Below are 7064 nucleotides of genomic sequence, written 5' to 3'. Positions count from 1 at the left end.
GTATTCCTAACTGCCAACAATAATACAGGGACCAATTCTGCCAAAAAAATGGGAAGTTGAATGGAACACAAACCCAACAATAATACAGGGACCAATTCTGCCAAAAAAATGGGGAGTTGAATGGAACACAAACAAAAGGACATGAATAAATTAATTAAAGAAGTACAGGGACCGGATATGTAAATTAAGGGACCAAACCTGGACAAAGTATCCCAAGTTTACTATTCCTTTCTTCCACAACTTTAATATACATATATATAATAATGATATATTTACAAATGATTAAAATCACTTCAAAAAATGAAATACTGTATTCATAGATGACTAAAACTGATTGTTTTCTCTCTAATACATTTGGATTGAAACCTATCCATACAACTGTAATCACAAATGAATAACACATACTTTCCCCCTTCCAACGGAGATGATGTTGTGCTTGTTTTTTTCAAATTATCAACGTGAACTTGTAATGGTACAAAGTATGATCTTTAACGAATAGCAATAACCAAACAAATATGAATACTCTGATGACAATTTACCAATCATTGATTTACTGGCTTTACAATTGTCTGAACAACATAAATTGTTTCATAACACGATAAAGGAGCTAATAATTAGGGTTTGTGCTATAAGTACCTCTCTTAACCAATTTTACCCCCAACATCAATCTAATCAATCATTTATATTTGATTTGACATCATTTTTTTGTTTCTTTCCCTTTTTTGTTTTTTTTGTTTCTTTCCCTTTTTTTTTCTTTTTTTTTTATTTTAATTTTGTTGTCGTTATTATTATTATTATTATTATTATTATTATTATAAATTTCGATAACCATATAAAATTCGGACAACATTTTAAAATTCGGACAATATTATAAATTCGGACAACGTTATAAAATTCGAACGACTATATAAAATGGAACAAAAGCAAAGTTTGTATTACGCATGTCACTATTTAATTGGGTAGAAAGATTTGTATGAATAAAAAGTAGGAGGGTATTTAATTTCTCTTGGAAAAAAAGGGTACTTATAGCATTAGCCATAATTAGAAGAAAACAATTAGCAAAACCTACACCTGACGCCTTCAATCGAATAAAACATAATGAGTAACTAGAAAGGTTACCCCCGCTACGCGGGGGCCAGAAGCTTTCAATGTTGTTTCCGAATTGATAAATATGACAGACATAGAAAGTGCAAGGATGAAAAGTCCGGGCTTTGCCCCGGACAAAAAATGTAAAAGTTTTGACTATAAGGACCAGAAGTGTGAAAATGGCTAAAGAATTAAAGGGATAAGAATTAGCAACTTTTTAGAAAAGGGATCAAAGTTGTCAAACCGTTAAAGTTTTGTGGTCAAACTTTAAATATTAAAAGGTTCCAAAAAAGTGTAAAAATATTGATTGCAAGGACCAAAAGTGTCAAAATGGGTAAAGAATAATAAGCAAAGTTACCAAAAAAATCCAAAATTAGTATTCCTAACTTCCAACAATAATACAGGGACCAATTCTACCAAAAAAATGGGAAGTTGAATGGAACACAAACAAAAGGACATGAATAAATTAGTTAAAGAAGTACAGGGACCGGGTATGTAAATCAAGGGACCAAACCTGGACAAAGTATCTCAACTTTACTATTCTTTTCTTCCATAACTTTAATATATATATATATATATATATATATATATATATATATATATATATATATATATATATATATATAATTATATACTCCCTCCGTCCCAAAATTATTGTCTATCTTTCCTTTTTGGTTTGTCCCAAAATAATAGTCCACTTCTAAAAACAAATAACATGTTTACCAAAATACCTCGTCATTATTATTTAACCAACTAAGCATTTAATAAAATATTAAATGTAAAGTAATGACAAAACTGTCATTTTATTAAATAAAATTTGTGGTAATTAATGATTTTCTTAATATGTGTGGTTTTTTTGTCTGTACACAATAATTTTGAGACCGAGAGAGTATTATATTAAAACTATGTCCCCTTAGGAACAGTGGTTTCGGTAAAATAAAAGTTACGGTCCACTACCAAGGTTATTGCCCACCGCTTCTCACCGTCCCTTTCACCGCCTCTGCTTTCTTTTTCGTTCCTTTCCCTTTACCGCTTGCTCACCCTTATGAACAGTACCCGATCTGCCTGTTCTCCACCGATGTCTACTCAGATATGCCTCTCCACCGATCTTTCAACAATTGTCGTCGATTGTATATGAAGCTTTCCAGATGACGGATGTGCCACCAACTACTTCCACTTTCCCCTTCTCGCGACAGTCTGATGGAGAAGAAAACCATGAGTCTTGCAAGAAAGGCGGCGGACCGGCTAATTTTTTTCCCCAGTGGCCACCGTCCCCATCTCCATATCCGGCCGTCTCCACAGCATGTATGTGTTTTGTTTTTTGTTTTTAGTTTTTAGCTGACATCTTGCTTATTGCTGATGTATTGAATGCAATAAGCATTCAGATGGGAAACCATTCATCTCCGATTTCGCGTTTCGTTTTCAATTTCACAAAAAAAAAAAAAAATTTGTTTCAATTTCACCAGTTGAATTGCTTTTGGGTGTTTAAAATTTTTAGACGTTGGCTTCTCTACTTCCAACTGAGCTGGATGGTCGGCCAATTGCCTTCGTATAGATGAACTTTTGGGGAGAAATTTTTGCCAAGAAGGACAGGTGATAGAGTTAAAGGGAAAAGGAAGCGGCTAGGTTGAATCTTCAACCAATTTAAGTTATGCAAGCTAATTGTTTATAGATTATCTGGTTGTTTGGTTTGTTTAATCTTTTTACTGCCTCATCCCCAACACACCGTTTTCAGTTCCAGGTTGTGTTTGGTTCCCAAATGGACAGAAGTCTAATTACATGGGAATCCTTCAAATTTCATGTTTCGTGGGTTTCGTAATGGGTAGGGAGTGTAGAAGGAATTCTTTTTCGTCCTTACATTTCATGCCATCCAAACACATGACAAATTATGATTCCTTCATATTACAATAATTCTGACAGATTCAATTCAATCCCAAAAAAATATTCTGGTACAAGTTCTCTTTCATTTCATCCTGCAGTACGCTTCATTGAAGCCATTGGGTGACAGAGTGTTGGTTAAAATCAAGGGTGCTGAAAAGTGCAGGTGGTATATTACTCCCATCCACTGCACAAACAAAGCCTCAAGGTGGTGATGTTGTTGCAGTTGAAGAAGGCATGACAATTCGGCGAAACAAGGTGTAAATTGGTGTCAAGGTAATTAACTATTTTGTTAATGTTAAAAGAACTTAAGATTTAAATGTATGTAGTGGATTATTTCAGTGTGATAATTTTAAATGACTATTTGTATAATTATTTTGAAGACTGGTACCCAGTTGTATACTCCAAGTATGCAGGGACTGAAGTTGAGTTTAATGGGTCAAACCATCTCATACTGAAGGAAGATGACATTGTTGGTATTCTTGAAATAGAAGATGTTACGGATTTGAAATCTCTTGATGACAGAGTCCCTATCAAGGTTAGTAACCCTTGTACTCTTGATTCATAGAACTCTTAAGGGGTATTTTGGGTAGGTATCCATAAATATGACCATAAAATCCTCTTAATTTGATCTTCTACTTTGTATAAAAGGGCGAGGAAGCCGAGGAAACGACACGGCGTATTGCTTACACAAGCAAGCAAAGAAAAACCCTCTATTGGCACAGTGAGTGACACCTGTCACATTTAATCAAATCTTAAAAATTTATTAATTTTTTTCTTTTGCGTCTAATGATGCTTAATGTAAGCTTGATTGCAGTAGGACCTGGTCCTTTAGATGATGAAGGAAACACCGTTCTTTACTCAAAATATGCAGGGAACAATTTTAAAGGAACCACACCCCTTGAATCTAATTTTTCCACTTGCTTTAGCTATAGCATCAATCTGGTCGGATTTTATTTTAAGTTTTCATTCCCTACAAATTCTGGAAAGGATTTTTGTGATAGAGTTCACTGTGATTGGATTAAAAGCAGCCTCTGATCCATCTGTTACATTTTTTACGTGATTGATGGTTTACTATTAATAATATGGATGAATCCCAAGACATAACAAATCAAAAGTGCAATAGATAATCCGACAAGCGAATAGCAAAATACTCTATTGTGGTTACCAATTCTGGGAATGTACTTTAGTTTCAAACAAAAGCGACAACTTCTAAACCCCGCAATGCGGGGGAAACGCTCCTAGTTAAAATAAAAAACATTTATCAATTAAGTAATAAGCATTTACCTGACTAAATAAATATGAATACTTTAATTACAATTTATCAATCATTGATATATGCCTTTACAATTAGGGAAAAAAAATTAGCAAATCCTATTTTGAGCACATGATGACTTCGATCGACTAAAACACAATGAGCCATTAAAAAAAACAAGTATCAATTAAGTAAGAAGCAATTACTTGACATAGATATCTTGTGATAGTGATATGAATAGAAATGTGTGAGAAAAAGAAAAAAATAACTCTAATGTTCTTTTGCCAAGTGACATTCTAACACAACTTTTCATTAATATCATGTTATGTGTCAGAGAGATATATTAGGCAAATCATTTCAAAATTCAGATTTACTTTTTTAATTGTATGTTAAATTTGTAGTTATAATAACTTTAAAATTTTGGTATATCTCTTGATTCATAATTTATTTAAAATGATTTATTCAAAGATTAATAATTATAAATTTTTACCATAAAGTTTAATTATTTTTGTAGCCATGGTTTCCACATGTTATAAACTAACCGGAGATATACAAGGTCCATGATCCTTCACATTGAACACAACACCGTTTTCTCACATAACACCTTCACATCCATTCCATCTATGGATAAAAATTGCAAATCTTCCTGCTGATGTGCAAGTTGTAAATAGGGTAAATGGTGGTTTTAAGTGAAGATGGCACTGTGTGAAGGTGAATATGATGTAGCCGGTGGTGACCGAGTTTCGATGGTGGTGACAATGAAAGGTATGGAAGTTGTCTGTGTATGAATTGGTCTTTCGGTCTTGATTTTTTGTGGCGATGGTGAACACGGAATGACGGCTAACGATGAAGGTGTAGATGTTGTCTATGTGGATGAATCTGATTAACACCACGATTAGAAATGGTGGTGGTAATACGGTTACTGAAGAGGTACAATGGCAAAGATGGTAGCTATTGATAGATTTAGGGTTTGTGTTTTAATGGGTACGTTAAATAGTGGGAGAGAAAGAGAGATTACAACTATCATTTGCTTATTTCTAGCAGATGTCATTAAATTAAATTATTTTGAATAACTATAATACCCTTAAGTCTATTTAGAAGTTACATATTAATCCCATTAGTTTTTATAATTTACATAAACGATTCATTTAATAATAACCCTAGATCTAAATATTTAAAAGGTTATAATTCGTTCTTGCGTTCTCAATCTCAATATAACCTACCTTATATATATATATATATATATATATATATATATATATATATATATATATATATATATATATATATATATATATATGTGTGTGTAGGGTTAGATCATTACATTCTAGGTAACTATTGTGTGTATGTAAGGACAATTATTGACCAATGGATAAAAATAATGAATGACTATGATTTTGAGGGTCTATGATATTAAAATGAAATATTATGTACCATATATCACTAAAATTTAATTATAAGGGTATTTTAGACAATTAACTATATTCAAAAAAGGAAATTTTCGAATTTTAAGGGATAATTCTGATTTTTTTAATATAAATTTAGTCAATTTGAATTCTAATTTAATTTGTAATCATAACCGATTATAACTTATTTTATTATGTCAGATTGAGATTCTGTTAGAATGACAGTTTATAACATCCTTTAAGAAGACACAAATAAAAATAAAACATCAATAAGTAAATTATGAAAGAATACATAAAATCGATTCTTGAACTAATAATATATCAAATGATTACATTGTATGATTGTTATACAAAAAAACATTCTTGAATAATAGCAACATCTTGAGAGAATAACAAGTGTAATTCTTAAAAAGAACTACATTCTAAAATGTGAGTGTGATCAATCTTTGATTCATTCTTCAAGTCATTCCTATCATGTCTTCAAGCCATTCTTCAAGTCATTCTAATTACAAATGCATTGCCAAATATTTTGTGGTGATACATGAGTAGTTGAGTACAATTGCACATTAAACATATAAATAATTAACTAAAATTCTATCAGAATACAACAATAATATTCTTAAAAAAGTATTACCGGCCAGTTAAGCAAAACCATTTGATTAAACCAAAATAGCATCATACAATTATCCATAATACATATTATAAATTTTATAACAAATATTCTTAAAGAATCATTAAACCTAAAGTTCAATTATCATTTTAAATTCTAACTGAGTGGATTCTAACATAATACACTATACAAGGCATAATGTATTCTTACAGAATACACTATATTGTGTATTTGTTTTTCCAGGAAAATTTATATTCTGTCAAAATACATTAACAGATAAGGAAATTGAAATCAAGAATAAATAACTTATTTGAAGCGTAATAAGGACATTGAAAGCAAGTGTAATGCATTCTTACATAATACATTATTATGTATTTGATTTTTTTGGAAAATTAGTATTCAATCAAAATACATTGATAAATAAGGACATTGAAATCAAGAATAAATAATGCATTTCACTTGTAATCAAACAACTATGTATTATATGGACGAAATGGAAAAATATATTACCTTGAAAATATACTTTTTTGTTAGATTTGCCCTAAAAATCAAGATCATAAATAGCAAAATCATGAACTAAAGAAATCAACCACTCTAAAAAAAATAGTGGTTTTGAAAAGTTATTCAAGAAGATGGGCAAAGTTAATATGGTTATGTAAAATTACTTATTTTTTGTTGTTTTGAATGAGCTGAAAGAAAAAATAGAGAAAAAAAAACAAGCATTGGTAGTTTTTGGAATCAAGTATGGCATATAATCAAGCATATAGAGTACAAAACCAGGTATTGCATAATTATAACTTTAATTGCATCTACCAGGTCAACAATTAAC

The 7064-nt window shown here is 31.0% G+C and overlaps 1 pseudogene across 1 annotated transcript; it reads left to right on the top strand.

Annotated features, from left to right (window-relative positions):
• The first annotated feature begins 2042 nt into the window (after positions 1–2042).
• LOC145158644 (20 kDa chaperonin, chloroplastic-like) lies at positions 2043–3712 on the top strand (annotated as a pseudogene). The gene is made up of 5 exons (XR_013737287.1): positions 2043–2391; positions 2585–2908; positions 3007–3240; positions 3348–3502; positions 3616–3712. The product of XR_013737287.1 is annotated as a 20 kDa chaperonin, chloroplastic-like (transcript).
• Positions 3713–7064: the final 3352 nt, after the last annotated feature.

This window comes from Lactuca virosa, chromosome 2 (genome assembly GCF_052849685.1).
Source record: "Lactuca virosa cultivar CGN04683 chromosome 2, Lactuca_virosa_CGN04683_v6, whole genome shotgun sequence".
Classification (NCBI taxonomy): Eukaryota; Viridiplantae; Streptophyta; class Magnoliopsida; order Asterales; family Asteraceae; genus Lactuca; species Lactuca virosa.
The sequence above is the reverse complement of the archived record's forward strand: the minus strand, read 5'-3'. Positions and strand labels throughout refer to the sequence as shown.